This window comes from Aquarana catesbeiana, linkage group LG03 (genome assembly GCF_042186555.1).
Source record: "Aquarana catesbeiana isolate 2022-GZ linkage group LG03, ASM4218655v1, whole genome shotgun sequence".
NCBI classification, from domain to species: Eukaryota; Metazoa; Chordata; class Amphibia; order Anura; family Ranidae; genus Aquarana; species Aquarana catesbeiana.
This window is the reverse complement of record NC_133326.1, coordinates 549,722,076-549,738,763: the sequence shown is the minus strand read 5'-3', so window position 1 is coordinate 549,738,763 and position 16,688 is coordinate 549,722,076. Positions and strand designations below refer to the sequence as shown.

Sequence of the window (16,688 nt, the reverse complement as noted above, 5' to 3'; positions counted from 1 at the left end):
AGAGGACCTCCATTTTGGAGGAGAGGCTAAGTCAAGTTGAAGATATATTACATCCAATGCGGCAAGAGTTTAAAATAATGCAATCCCAGCTAGACGCACATAAATCCAAAATGGACGAAATGGAAAATAGGCTGCGCAGACACAACGTCAGGGTAATGGGCCTCCCAGAGAGAAGCGAGGGTTCCTGTCCTGAAGCGTTTATAGAAAAGTGGCTTAGAGAGGTTTACGGTACTGAGACATTCTCGCACCTTTTTGCTATTGAGAGGGCGCATAGAGTGCCCACTAGGATTATTTCTCCAGGAAGTCGCCCTAGACCATTGATCATGAAGCTGTTTAGTTACAAAGATAAGGTGGCACTGATGCAAAAATCCAGAGAAAAGGGAGACACTTTCTACAATGGAGCCAGAATTTCACTGTATCTCCACTACTCTCTGGATTTGCAAAAGAGAAGGGCAGGATTTGCGGACATTAAGCGTAGTTTACGGACCTACAAAATACCATATGCATTGTTGTACCCAGCGCGCTTGCGCATAGAGGCCCTAGGGGCAACACATTTTTTCGATTCTGTTGGTGGGGTCACAAAGTGGCTTGAAGATAACAAAAAGAACTTATAGAGCTGGAGTACAAAGAGTTTGAATTATCAGATGTTTAATGGGGCTGTTTTTGTTTTTTTTTTTGTTTTTTGGCAGCAAGGGCTGGAGGGGGAGGGGATGGTTGGTGAAGTTTTTTTTATGAGAGATGGTAAATGGTTGTGGGTTGATGTTTTTTTTGGCAACACTGCTACACGAGATTTGGGTTAAGGGAAAGAGGGGAGGGAGGGGAGGGCAAGAAAGGAAGGGTAAGGAAAATGACCCATTGTTTGGCTGGGTAAAGAAGTATTGGATGGAATGGGCTGAAGAGGTTAGAAGGGTCACAAGGTATGTCCCCAGGGCTGGCCAAGATAGGCAAGGGGGGAGGGGGAGGGGTCAATGGAAAGGGAGTAATTGAGATTCAAGTAATAACAAAGGGTTACACCGTATTGGAACAAGGGATGGGGAGTGGAAAAAAAAATGGCACCTAGATTTTTGAGTCACTTATTTACATTAAAAAATAGTGAAGTAAATTTAGAAGGCAATGGGGGACGGGAAAGAGGGAGCAGGGGTTTCTATTTCTTGTTCTCCCCTTCTCCTCTCACAGTAATGGCACTGATTGCAGTGTTGGAAGTCACACAAAAAGATAGGAACATTCGACAGGTTGGATCTGATAGAGGGGTTGTTTGTGCTCTCAGTTATTTAAGACAGTTTTTTTTCTGTTTTCCCATTGCGCTGGTTGCACTTTTTTTTTTTTCTTATTATTATTGTATTTGTTTTTCTTTGTCAAGGATGTTTAGAACAGTAGGAATGAGCTCATGGAACATTAGGGGTATGGGCGACCCTATTAAAAAAGCCACTGTATTCTCAGAATTAGAATCCCATGGTACCGGACTGATATGTCTGCAGGAAACACACCTGACCAACGAGTCTAAATCATTAATTAGGAATAAGAAATTTCAAGTACAATTTCACTCAGTGTACTCCTCCTACTCAAGGGGAAGGAGTATATTGGTTAAAAAAGGGGTGGCGTTTTCCTGCAGGGATGTCAGGATTGATACATTGGGTTGTTATATTTTTTTGCATTGCCTTATAGAGGGTAAACCATTTGTTATAGCAAATTTCTATATTCCTCCCCCATTTAAGTTGGAGATCCTGTACCGCTTGCTAGAGTATGTGGAGGATAAAGCCGACACCCCGATTATAGTGGTGGGGGATTTTAACGTGGTCCTCAATAGTTGCCCGGATAGGTTTCCACTAGGGGCTCGGGCGGAAAGGGTGATAGAGGGACAGTTTGCCCAGCTCCTTGAGGAGATTGGGTGGTGTGACCTCTGGAGAACCCGTAACCCAAATGACTGACAGTATTCTTGCTTCTCGGGGTCACACCACACACTCTCTCATATAGATCTGGCCATAGGTAATAGAGTAGCACAGCCCCTTGTAAACAAAATAGAATATTGGCCAAGAAGGATATCAGACCACTCACCTCTGACGTTGTCGGTGAATGTTCATGATAGACACGTTCAGAGATTGTGGACAATAAACCCAATATGGCTCGAGATAATAGGGAGTACAGAAGAAATCTCCGCAAGATTAAAAGAGTTTGTAGAATACAATTCGGGATCAGCGTCGGAGGGGGTGGTCTGGGACTCTTTGAAGGCATTCCTTAGGGGGCTTTTAATGCAACAGGTAACAAAGGTAAAGAAACAATCAAGGGCAAGGGGAGAGCACATTAGAAAAGAGGTGATGGAATTAGAGAGACAATATGTGATGGACCCAAGTCCAGAGAAGCAGGATGGTTGAAAAAGCAACAGGAGTACAAAATTGAAACAACCAGGAACGCTGAACATAGGAGAGTTTTCCAGAGGCAGAAGTGGTTTGGAGAGGGGGAAAGAGTGGGTCGAACGCTGGCATTATTAGCCAATACTAATTCTCCCTCTTCATCAATCTCCATGATCAGGACTTCCAGTGGGGACATTTCTTCTGATCCTCTGGTGATTAAGGAGACATTCTTTGAATTCTATAGAGAACTATACAAGTCACAACGACACCTAGAATCGGGAGAGTTAGAAAGTTTCCTAGAGGGTGTCAAGTTGCAGACTCTCTCGGAAATAGATAAGATCAGACTGGAATCTCCCATAACCCTTGAGGAACTGAAACAAGCAGTAGTGGACATGCCTAATCAGAAATCCCCGGTCCCAGATGGACTGCCCTTGGAAATTTATAAACATTACGGAGAGGTGCTGCTTCCAACACTTTTGAAGACATTGAACTGGGCGGTTGCAGAAGGTAAACTGCCCTCTTCAATGTCAGAAACCAACATAGTATTAATACAGAAAGAAGGGAAAGACCACCTCAACGCATCCTCATACAGACCGATCTCATTGCTATGCTCTGACATTAAAATACTGGCAAAAGTAATGGCAATTAGGTTAAACAAATGTATTTCAAGACTTGTACACTCGGACCAGGCAGGGTTTATCCCTAACAGGTCTACTAGTGTAAACATTAGAAGGGCATATTTGAATCTCCAGGCCCCAGCAGAGAATAAGGGTTCCAGAGCTGTCCTGTCCTTGGACATCGCCAAGGCATTCGATAGCCTGGAATGGGGGTATCTCTGGTGGGTACTGGAGAGATTCGGTTTCGGCCCTCTGTTCATCAGATGGCTGAAAACCTTATATTTCCACCCAAGTGCCAGATTAAAGATCAATAATAAATACTCAGAAAGGCTACCTATTGAGAGGGGGGCGAGGCAGGGGTGTCCTTTATCACCCCTGCTGTTCGCCATGGCAATGGAGCCACTGGTAGAAGCAATGAGAAGTTCGATAGGACTCCAGGGATTCAAGAGGTAAAGCGGGGAAGAAAGGATAGCGTTATACGCTGATGATGTGCTACTCTTCCTGGGCGACATGGGGCCATCTTTAGAAAAAGTGATACAGCTGGTAGAGGGGTTCGGGAGATTATCGGGCCTGGGAATTAACTGGGGGAAGTCAACGCTTTTGCCGTTGGATTCAACTATTAGTGCCCTTCCTGGCAGCATATCCCGGTTAAAGGTAACAGAAAAGATGAGATACCTGGGAATAGTCATGTCAAATGACCCTAACCAATACAACCCCTGGCAAAAATGATGGAATCACCAGTCCCTGAGGATGTTCCTTCAGTTGTTTATTGTTGTAGAAAAAAAGCAGATCACAGACATGGCCAAAAACTAAAGGCATTTCAAATGGCAACTTTCTGGCTTTAAGAAACACTAAATAAAATCAAGAAAAATAATTGTGGTGGCCAGTAACAGTTAGATTTATAGAACAAGCACAGGGAATAAATTATGGAATTACTCAACTCTGAGGAAAAAATTATGGAATCATGAAAAACAAACAAACAAAATAACACTCCAACACATCACTACTACTTTGTTGCACCACCTCTGGCTTTTATAACTGCTTGCAGTCTCTGAGGCATTGACTTAATGAGTGATAAACAGTACTCTTCATCAATCTGGCTCCAGCCTTCTCTGATTGCTGTTGCCAAATCATCTTTGCAGGTTGGAGCCTTGTCATAGACCATTTTCTTTAACTTCCACCACAGATTTTCAATTGGATTGAGATCCGGACTGTTTGCAGGCCATGACATTGACCTTATGTGTCTTTCTTAAAGGAATTTTTTCACAGTTTTTGCTCTATGGCAAGATGCATTATCATCTTGATAAATGATTTCATCATCCCCAAACATCCTTTCAATAGATGGGATAATAAAAGTGTCCAAAATTTCAAGGTAAACCTGTGCATTTATTGAAGATATAATGACAGCCATCTCCCCAGTGCCTTTACCTGACATGCAGCCCCATATCATAATTGACTGTGGAAATTTGCATGTTTTCTTCAGACAGTCGTCTGCATAAATCTCATTGGAATGGCACCAAACAAAAGTTCCAGCATCATCACCTTGCCCAATGCAGATTCGAGATTCATTACTGAATATGACTTTCATCCAATCATCCACAGTCCACGATTGCCTTTCCTTAGCCCATTGTAACCTTGTTTTTTTGTGTTTAGGTGTTAGAGATGGCTTTCTTTTAGCTTTTCTGTATGTAAATCCCATTTCCTTTAGGCGGTTTCTTACAGTTCGGTCACAGATGTTGACTCCAGTTTCCTCCCATTTGTTCCTCATTTGTTTTGTTGTACATTTTCTGTTTTCAAGGCATATTGCTTTAAGTTTTCTGTCTTGACACTTTGATGTCTTCCTTGGTCTACCTATATGCTTGCCTTTAACCACCTTCCCATGTTGTTTGTATTTGGTCCATGTTTTAGACACAGCCGACTGTGAACAACCAATATCTTGTGCAACACTGCGTGATGATTTACCCTCTTTAAGGAGTTTGATAATCCTCTCCTTTTTTTCAATTGACATCTCTGGTGTTGGAGCCATGCTTCATGTCAGTCCACTTGTTGCAACAGCTCTCCAAGGTGTGATCACTCCTTTTTACCTACATACTAACAAACAGATTTAATCTGATGCAGGTGTTAGTGTTTGTAATGAAAATTTACAGGGTGATTCCATAATTTTTTCCTCAGAATTGAGTGATTCCATAATTTATTACCTGTGCTTGCTCTATAAATCTAACTGTTACTGGCCACCACAATTATTTTTCTTGATTTCTTTTAGGCTCGGTTCACACGGGGGCGACTTGTCAGGCGACCTAGCCGCCTGACAAGTCGCCTCCCGTTCTGTACAATGGAACCGTTCTAATCGGAGCGACGCAAGTCGCTCCGACTTAGAAGAAAGGTTCCTGTACTACTTTGGGGGCGACTTGCATAGACTTCTATACAGAAGTCGTCTTGCAAGTCGCCCCGGCAGTCGTGTGCAGGTCGCCTCGGTGAGGCGACCTGCAAGTCGTGCCGGGTCTAGTGTGAACCGGCACTCAGTGTTTCTTAAAGCCAGAAAGTTGCCATTTGAAATGCCTTTAGTTTTTGGCCATGTCTGTGATCTGCTTTTTTTCTACAACAATAAACAACTGAAGGAAAATCCTCAGGGACTGGTGATTCCTTCATTTTTGCCAGGGGTTGTATATTGGAGACAATTTAGTCCCCCTTTTAGCAAAATTCAAAAGGAAAAGTGACATTTGGTGTCAACTTCCTCTGTCCATGGCAGGTCGAGTCAACTTGGTCAAGATGATATGGATGCCACAACAACTGTATATACTCCATAACTCTCCAGTTTGGATTGGTAAGAACTGGTTCCTAAAAATAAACATCCTATTTAGGGAACTAATATGGAAGAAAGGGCAGGCCAGGATCAGTTTACAAACTCTGCAGCGATCTACCAGGGAAGGGGGAATGGCAGTCCCCCAACCACATAGCTATTTCTTGGCTGCTCAACTACAGCATATAGGGGGAAGTGAGATCCAGGGAACAGTGAATGCCAGTGGCAAAATTATGCTACAGGACAATCCACACAATTCCCTGGCGGAGGCATTAGAGGCTGGTTCACTTCAGCGCGCGCTCCCAACATATAAGCTAGTGACCAAAGTTTGGCAGACCGTTAAGAGGGTCATGGGGTATAAGGGTGTTACTGAGCTCTCACCTATATGGCATAATAAGCACCTGCAGGAATTATTAACTATGGAAAAAAATACGACATGGGAATGCCACGGTATACACAGGCTGGTCCAGTTGTTTGACGATAACATCTTAAAACCCTTCATCGAGCTGAGACGATAATATGGAATTCCAAACAAAACATTTTACAGCTATTTACAGATCAGGCATGCTCTGGATAGCCAGTTTAGGAACTGCCCACTGGAATGGTGCAAGGCACCACTTCTTAATAAAATAACCAGATTAAATAACACCAAAGGTTTGATAGCAATGATATATGGGCAAATAACTGACAGGTTGATAACCCTACAAATGACTTCGGGTACCAGGGAGAGATGGGAGGCTGATGTGGGGGAGATGGAGGACTACCAGTGGAAAAGGATACTGGAATCTGGCCCGCTGGTGTCCGTCTCTCCTTCGCAGCAGGGTCACATCTCTTCCTGCTGCACAGAGTTTACTATACCCCCAAGAGGTTGTATAGGTTTGGCCGCAGACTGGATGATAAATGCCCCAGATGCCTGGAGACAGGGGACCTCATACACATGATGTGGAGGTGCCCAAAATTAGTAAGATACTGGTCAGAGATTGTAAAAACTATAGAAATCAGGTTTAAAATCAATCTGGACCTGGAGGCCAAGGTATGTGTCCTGGGCCTGACAGGAGAAAACACAGGGAATAGTAGTACAAATACTGCCATTGTGAGGTGCCTATTTCAAGCGAGAAAACTGATAGCACAATCCTGGCTATCAGCCGTACCCCCAACTCCGGAAGAATGGGTCAGAACAATAGATACGATGGTGTGGACAGAAAAGGCAGTCTATATTAGAAGGGGTAGCTATGGTAAATTCATCAAGATATGGAAACCCTGGCTTCAATGGTCGGGAATCCCCCTTTGAAACCACACATAGGTCTTAGTAGGAGGTTTAGCGGCACAGAGAGCAACAAAGAGTGCAGGGGCGAAAGGAAAGAAGAGTGGAACAACCCTGAATAACAGATGGAACTAAGGTACTATAAGAGATAGCTTAGATACCCCTTACCGGGACTATCAATTGGGGTGGTGAGGGGAAGGGGGGTATATTGGTAGGGTTGGGGAAGGGATAAGAATGGGAAAGTAAAAGGAGGGGGAAAAATTGTTAATGTATTTATAAACGATGGAAGCAATGGCTTGTTGGTTAAATGTCTGAGACTAAATGTATGTTTATATGGAAATTAATAAAAAGTATTATAACTAAAAAAAAAAAAAGAAAAAGGTCCTTGACCCTTTCCAAATATGCAGTGGCTGAAGAAAGAAAGATGTGAATGTGTCCCATAGGAAACCATGTTAAAGGAACTGTAGTGTGTTTCTGCAAAAAGCACCAAAAAATGCATAGGTGTGAACCAGGCTTAAGACGTTTAGTAGCAGCAGCATGCTTTTTTTTTTGGTAACACCTGTCATAATGGTGTTAAAAAAAACAAATTAGCTCTTTATAGTGCAAAAAGAGCAGATAATCGCTACTATAAGGGGTTCATTTATACTGTGAAACAGCAAAAGTAATATATAATACTTATATCATATATATATATATAATAAATACACCCAGAAGTAGGATATGTGGGCATATAGACATGAAGGGTGGAAGGGAGATATACATTTTATACATTTTTATATTAACGTAGTACTGAAGATTTTACCCCCTTCCTGACCAGAGCACTTTTTACAATTTGGCACTGCATCGCTTTAACTAGTAATTGCACGGTCATGCGATGCTGTACCCAAACAAAATTTGCGTTCTTTTTTTCCCACAAATAGAGCTTTCTTTTGGTGGTATTTGATCACCTCTGCGGTTTTTATTTTTTGTGCTATAAACAAAAAAAAGCGACAGTTTTGAAAAAAAAAATTTTTTTTACTTTTTGCTATAATAAATATCCCCAAAAATCTTTTTAAAAAACACATTTCTTCATCAGTTTGGGCCAATATATATTCTTGGTAAAAAATAAATAAATCGCAATAAGCGTATATTGATCGGTATGCGCAAAAGTTATAGCGTCTGCAAACTATGGGAAATATTGATGGCATTTTTATTATTTTTATTACTAGTAATGGCGGCGATCTGCGATTTTTATTGGGATTGAGACATTGCGGCAGACAGATAGGACACTTTTGACACATTTTTGGGACCATAGACAGTTATACATCGGTGCTATAAAAATGCACTGATTACTGTGTAAATGTCACTGGTAGGAAAGGGGTTAACACTAGGGGGTGGTCAAGGGGTTAAATGTGTGTTCCCTCAATGTGTACTAACTGTATGGGGATAGGACTGAGTAAGAGAGGAGACATATCGTTGTTCCTATTTTCTAGGAACAAACGACATGTCTCCTCTCCCTACACACACAAATCCCCGTGCTGGCAATCACGCCTGCCGCCCACGCGCATCGGGTACCCCACCGTGCGCCCTCTGGCTGCTTTTAAAGGACCAATGTACCCATACAGGATTTTGCACACCCGTGCCACTTTGCCGACGTATATCAGCGTGAGCCGGTCAGCAAGTTGTTAAAGTGATTTTTTTTTAAAACAACAAACATGTTATACTTACCTGCTCTGTGTAATAGTTTTGCACAGAGCAGAACTGATTCACCTCTTCTGGGGTCCCTCACTGGCGCTTCTGGCTTCTTCTGCCTTCAGAGTGCCCAATAGCTAGCTGCAAAGCATAGTATAGAGTGCCCCTATAGCAAGGTAAAAAAAATTCTGCCTTTAGAACAACTCATTTCCTGCCCAGGACCACATGTCCCATGAGGCATTGCTCCTCTCACATTCAAAAGTTTTCAGCCACTTACTGACATGTATGGAGGGTGTACTGAGCTGTATGTGTGCTTCACTGTATTTCCTGATATGTAAACGAATAATGCATTCTGTATGCAGGCCAACTAATCGATTATGAAAATAGTTGACAACTATTTTCATAATTCGTTGTTTTCGGCCCTATTTCAGATATAGGACCTTGGATTTTATCATACTTGTGACATAAATATTCCATAAGTGACATAGTTACAAGATCACATTTGCAAGATAAAGTATACAGGCAAAGTTTTGTACCGAAAGTGTTCAGAGTCCGGCAATTAGTATTTTTCTATTAGGTGAATACCTAGTGTGGGAGAGCCTCTGATTCCCAGTTAAACTTATAGGATTGTTTAACCACCTCAATACAGGGCACTTACACCCCCTTCCTACCCAAGCCAATTTTCAGCTTTCAGTGCTGTCGCTGTTTAAATGACAGTTGCGCAGTCATGCTACACTGTACCCAAACAGAATTTTTATCATTTTGTTCCCACAAATAGAGCTTTCTTTTGGTGGTATTTGATCACCTCTGCATTTTTTATTTTTTGCTAAACAATAAAATGGGTGGCACTGATAGGCGGCACTTATGGGCACTCATGGGTGGCACTAAAAGGCTGCACTGATGGGTACTTATGGGTGGCACTGATAGGCGGCACTGCTGGGCACTAATATGCGGCCCTGATAGGTGGCATTGATGGGCACTGATAGGCAGCTGCCTGAGCACCGATTGACATTTCCCTGGTGGTCTAGGGTGGCATACCTGGTGATCCAGGGTGGTGCCAATCCCTGGTGGTCCTGGCGGCATCCAGCTATTCCTGGGTGGGCATCTGATGGGGGGCTGCGCTGATAAACAATCAGCATAGACCCCCCCCTCAGGAGAGCAGCCGATCGGCTCCCCTCTACTCGCATCTGTCAGACTGACACATCGCACCCCCGATCACTGCGATGCGCCCTCTCCCAGACAGTGGTCGTTCTGGGAGGACATCATATGACGCCCGCCCAGAACGAGAGCTGCACCGCCTGGCCGTCATTTGACGGCTCGCGGGCGGGCGTGAGGCGGTTAAGGGCTTCTTTTGTGCTGTCCTGTAAAAAAAAGTTTAGTGCCTGTGACTTGTCATGGTTAATTGTAAGACCTGAAATCCTTAAAAAGGGCTGATTTAACGCATAAAGGTTAGGGAGGGTGGTAATAGGCATCAAGATGGCATCAGGATGTCATCTGTGAATAGTGAGCATTCTATCCCCTTTACATCTGAACAGTTTGAATATTAATAACAGTTCTAGGGCAAAGACGACCAGCAGTGGGGATAGAGAACACCCCTGCCGAGTCCCTTTTTGTATTGCAAGAGGTTGTGATGAATATCCCTTAATCATTGAGGAAGTTTTTGTTTTTTTTATATTCAAATAACAAACAAGTCATATTTACCTGTTCTGTGCAATGGTATTGCACAGAGCGGCCCCAAACCTCCATTTCTGGGGTCCCCTGCCAATGATCTTGGCTTCTTCTGTTCTGTGCCTGCCCCCCATTTGCTATGGGCATATGTGTATCCATAGACACACACAGTGCAGCTTGGCCCACCCCTCATTGGATTTGATTGACAGCAGCACGAGCCAATGGCTCCCACTGCTGCTGAGTCTCCAGTGAGAAGAAAGAGAGAGAGCGGGAAGAAGAGCTCCTGCAGACGGGCACAGCACTAGATCAAGATTGGGCTCAGATAAGTATTTGGGGGAGGCACAGACACATAAAGGTTTTTTTTTTACCTTAATGCAGAGAATGCATTAAAGGCTAAGTTCACCTTTACATAAAAAAATAAATGTACATCTTTATGCAGGTACAAAAGTGTGCATTTTTTATTTTTTAAGACAGGATCCTGGAAAGAGTTTTACCCACGATTCAGAAATTCTTAGAATCAGCCATGACACCTTCTTAGAAAACAGTTGAAAGCAAAGATTTTTTTTTTCCTGGCATGATGTTTGAATGGGAATGTAAAAAACCTTCTGTCTCTTAGAACCACTTTAACCATGGGATATTTGCAGCTACCTTTAGGTGATTGGACACTGGCAAAAAAATTAAGAAGAAGAAAGCAGTCAGGGTATCCCCTATATAACTCTACCTACTCCCAATTAGACTCCCAACTGTGTCCTTAGGTGATAAGCGTCTTTTCTTTATCAGTTTGGCCCCTTTCACACTGAGGCAGTTTTCAGGCGTTTTAGCACTAAAAATAGCGCCTGAAAACTGCCTCTTCTGCAGCCCCAGTGTGAAAGCCCGAGTGCTTTCACACTGGGGCGGTGCGCTTGCGGGATGGGAAAAAAAGTCCTGCAAGCCGCATCTTTGGGGCGGTGTAGGAGCACTGTATACAGCGCTCCTACACCGCCCCTGCCCATTGGAATGAATAGGCAGGGCCTCGGAAGCGCTGCAACACGGGGCGCTTTTAACTCTGTCTTAAGGGTTAAAAGCACCCTGCTAGCGGCCAAAAAGCACCGCTTTACCGCTAATGGACCTGCTGCCCCAGTGTAAAGGCATCCTTTACCTCTTTCCTATGGAGGCCTTCTCTCTATGTTGATTCTCCTATCAAGAATCCTGGATACACCATAACCACTGTGGATCCTGCTGCAGCTCCCGGATCAGTACACTCCTCAGCTGAGCCTTGGAGGCCATACTTGGATCCCATTTGAAAGAAAATGAAGAACTGGCCTGTAATGTTGTTGCTGAGTTAGCCACAGGGTGCTATATAGGTCCTGGGCTGTGGTGTGCCTGAGTCTTGTCCCTAAAGACCCCTTCAGGGTATGCCCACTTTGGATGATTATTTGGGTGCAAACAGCCTACAGTGTCTGGCACAGAAGGCTTACCCCTTCCCTCTCCACAACAGCAGAGGTCATGAGTAACCCTCTGGGGACACTTTTACACTAAACATGGCAGATCACAAACACAGGGGTAAAGGATCGTATGGCTTTGCTAGCTCAGACTCAGCATATGGCTCTGGGGGGAATTACTCGATATTCACAGGGCTCTAGTACCCTCTGTTCATGTTCAGATAGTTGTCCCGTCTTCCTCTGGGGACTCTGCTGGCCCTTGGCAGCTTAGCCTTCCTACTACTTGTCTAGGGAGGAATTTTCTGCCGCAATGTCTGACTTCACGTGCAGATTTTCGGCCCTATTAGAAGCCGTAGATAACAGGGGCATATGTGAGCTCCTTTATGCCTAGTACACACAATGAGATTATTGGACGAATGATCGTCTGTTTTTTTTTTTTTTTTTTTGCATGCTAGTCTTATATCGAAAATGAAGCGTTTACTAAAGTGACGAAAATTCTCGAATGACAGAATTTCAGACGTAATGTAATGTGCTGTAGTGTATTTGTATTGTATCTTCAAATAACAACTATACTGATTAAATGAAAATCGCACATTCTGGTATCGTAAGAGAAATTTATTTTTTTGTGCTTGTCCTTTTGGATAATATCGGATGACCTGTCATGATCGGCTCTCGAAAACTGTGTACTAACAATCAGATTATTGTACGATTGATTCAAAAGCGATATTGTTCGTGAAATTTTCTGATCGTGTTTTCAGGCCATTGACCTTCTGTCTTGGTTGAAGACACTTTGGGGTTGATTTACTAAAGGCAAATCCACTCTGCGCTACAAGTGCACTGCTAGTGCACTTGAAAGTGCACTTGGAAGTGCAGTCGCTGTAGATCTGAAGGGAAGCTCTGAAATGAGGGAAAGCTCTGCTGATTTGATCTTTCAATCATGTGCAAGCAAAAATGCTGTTTTTTATTTTCCTTGCATGTCCCCCTCAGATCTACATCGACTGCACTTCCAAGTGCACCTGTAGTGCAAAGTGGATTTGACTTTAGTAAATAACCCCCTTTGCCTGAGAAGGCGGTGGATGAAAATGATCACAACTTTCCTTTTGAGGAATCGATCAGAATGAGAGACCTTTGGGTGAAATTTCATTTAAGCTTAAAGTGCATTTCTACTTTTGCAATCAAATAGAACATCTACTTTAAACTTGTTACATGTTCCCATTTAAATAGCAAAAAACATGTAAAAAATTTAAAAAAAAATTGCTGATTACCTTTTCAATCCTTACATGCTTTCCCTTCATGGTAATGTTTAGGAGGGGGCTATGGAGCAATGTTTCACAAAATTAACCCTGCATTTACTGTGTGCAGCTCTTCATTATCAGCTGTAAACTTAATTTCAACACTCTGTCCTAACAAAGGGGTAAAATTTGACCAACCACCCTCCTGCACTGCAAGTTAATGAGGGATAGCTTAGTCTATGTAGGGAAAATTGAGTACTGTCCGTGATACTTTTTTTTTTCTGCACTAACATACAATTTTTCAGGACAAGCTTTCGGGGTATGTCCCCTTCTTCAAGGTCCAAGCAGTACTGATTCACAAATTTTTAAGCAGCATGTTAAAGAGGAAAAAAAAATGTAGGGACAAAGACACTGAGACTGTACAGAAATTCTTAGCTTTCAGCTGTATCTAAGGTGGGGTCATGACCGAGCTAATAATGGTTTGTTTGTTTTTTTCGGTATGTGTGAATGGAAAGACAAAAACATACATATAGTGGGCTTTTCTCAAATCTGACCGCAAAAGTGAAAATACATCCTGGCCCTTTCATTTTCTGATGCCGGAAGGGGTTTCTGATCAGGTGACCACCACGATTGGCTGTCACGTTATCGTAAATCTCCTGAACACAAGTAGAAATCGGAAAATTTCCGTTAGCCACCGGTAACTGTGCTGAAAGTGTGCTCTTGGCTCTGTTTACATGCTGGTTAACATATATGCGGCCTCTCGATGTTAAGGCCCACCGAGGTTAAGAATACCATTTTCTACAACTATTGATGCAGTACGCTCTTGTTCAGTGGCTTGAGTCTGCTTATCGCACATGGGGTCCCTACAAATACCCAAGCCTGCCAGGGCCTTTACAGTCCATTCACTCTTAGAGCCTAGCCAGTATGGTGACTGGCATCACCCTGAAAAAGGTATTCACTCCTCCAAAATGTTTTGCTCAGCCATATCCTATCAAGGAGAATTCATGCTGAAATGGATGGTCCCTGTCCTCTAACGGTCTAACAAGACACCATCACTGTAAATGATAATTTGGTGTTCCAAGGACCCAGGGAATAAAAGGTTAGAGCCCTTTTTTGCACCCACTTTTTCCACAACGTGCCCAGTGGCAGCTTTTCATACCTTTGCTGTCATAACTAAGTATCTTTGTAACTAGAGCTTTAACGGTGATGATTCTGATCATTTGAACACCCATCCACCAAATGGTTCTGCCTTTTGAAGGAGAACACCTATTTGGTTCTTCCTTGGATTAGAGAGATCACACAGTGGTGTTGTGCGGTTGGCAGTCAGCATTTCCAATTTGTTGCCCTTCCCATGTCCCCCTGGGTTTTCACCAAGCTGCTTGTCACGGTCTTAGCTTTGCTCCGTTCCCAGGAGAAATACTCCTCCTGTTCTTTCCCCCAGAACTGCATGGGACCTGATTTTCTTGGGTCATCAACCTACTAACCCACCCTCCACAGATACATACCTCAATCCGATGGCTGTAGCCGCCAGTATTTGAACTGATCAGAGAGGGTCCTATTGAAGTCTATGGGACTGTAATATGCAGACAGAACAGTGAACGGCCAGTGAACACTTGCTCTACTCTATATACTTAAAAGCCAAAAGGCCACTGCTGTCAGATTGAGGGGAGTGCACATCTATGGATGATGAGGGTGAGTGAGGTTAGCACTCACTAATACCAATGCTGGGGGGTTTTGCACACCAACTTCTTCAGTGTACATTGGAATAGGCTGCAAAAAATGCAGCAGGACCAAAACTTTTGGTTGGGGTGTAATTTAGCCCAAATATTTTGAATAGGCTGCTCAACCTGGCACAATGCATGGAAGTGTGCTGCTATTGTGCAGTCCTCTGGAAGTGTTGGGGGCCACACTTATGGTCAAAATCATAGAGGGCCTCAACTGCTTATATTAATTTCAAATAAGAGCTTACCATTGTATCCACCCAAGCAGTGCAAGGGCATCTTGTCAAAAGCAGTTTGACAACAACACACCTCAATAGGACACATGGCATCCAAAGAAACAGTGCAATGCAAAGCAAGTTAGTCATAAAGTGGAACTAAAGGTTAAAAAAAAGTAAGTGCAAACAGGCAGGATCTTTATTGCAGACGAAATATGCAATGGCTCTTCTGCAATAAAATACACTTAACTGCCTGGTCGAAATCTTCTGCAAAATATACATGGAGCTGCAGCTGTGCAGCTCCATTTACATTTTCAGCACCGTGGCAGAATGAATTACTCCCGCGCATACACAGGAGTGACGTCATCCTGTAGCAGCTAATCAAGACAGCCAAAGACCACCACCTGGGGAAAAAAAAAAATAGGGAGGAGATTGGAGAACAGGTGACTAACTGTCTTGTGTACTGTTCTATTAAAGAATGTGGCAACTAGCTGACCTACATTTGATGTGTATTTCAAATGGACATCAAACAAAGCCCATCAACATAAGCCCCAATATGGTTTATTGCAACCCTCTCTAACTGCCAATTTTTCTGGACAGCCTGGCCTCTTCAAGAACATTGGAAAATAATGGCACTGCTGATAGGATCTGCAAGTAATAAAACCATGTTATTGAGGGAGAGGGGTTTGAGAAAAAAACAAAATCAATGCATTAATACAAATAACACTGCAGAATTGACATTTTAAATTATGCGCGGCGTTCCACTTTAAAATACTATAAATGAAAAGACATTTGCTACCATTTTTTGACTAGTTAACACTTGTGGTTGGGGTGGAAAAAACTGTTTCCCCACTTACTGCATAAGGCGGGCAGTACCACCCGCCAACTATACTTATTTAGGTGAAGCTGGTATTGGTTTTTGGGGGTAAAACAGGAGATGAAAAGGCAATAACACCTCTCACCACCTGCCAAGCACTCTTTGAAAAGTAATCCACCACAGATTGCGCTACCACTAGTGTAAACTAAGCCTTTATTGATTTGCACAAGGTACAGAATTGCATTTAGTACCATCTTGTCACACTATTTGTTCTCTTTGAAAAGGTGGTTAACAGATAAACCAAGCTTAAAAGCACAAAACTAACTTCACACAGATTTTCTACACAGCAGCCCTTCTTGAACAGTCTGGGAAAAAAGCAGCATTCATACAGCAGGGGAGGGAGAAATGTGTAAAGGAGAGAAACATGCCCCCTCCCTGCTCCATTTAAAGGGACCCCCCTGACACAGCGAATTCTGTATGCATGAATGAGCGCAGAGGGTGGGGGCCTAACTTTCCAACAATGGTTGAATCCTTTAAGCATGTTACATCTCCCCCACTGCTCCCTCCCTGAATCTTCACAGATCTTACCAGGATCTCCTTACAATACTGCCAAAGACATCTTTGGAAGCAAAGGATTAACATAGTTTCTGTAAGGAGATAACACTCCCCCAGCAGCAGGACACAATGCAGTGGTACATATGCCAGATCTGGCTCCACTAATTATGTTGCTTATTTATATTTTTTTCAGAAGTCCATAGCTGCAATATTCTTGAGTGCCTAAAAGACACTATTCGTTTTAATGTTGCAGCTAAAACATGTATCTTTATGCTAAATTTTAATTCTTCCACCCTACCAACTGTTAGAATATAAAGTTCCGATTTGGTTAGCCAGGAATAGAAGGTTCCACAGAC

At 43.0% G+C, this 16,688-nt stretch overlaps 1 protein-coding gene across 1 annotated transcript in view; it reads left to right on the top strand.

Annotated features, from left to right (window-relative positions):
• WNT5B (Wnt family member 5B) overlaps positions 1 to 16,688 on the top strand; it is a 203,012-nt gene that overhangs the window by 87,097 nt on the left and 99,227 nt on the right. The window lies entirely within an intron of this gene.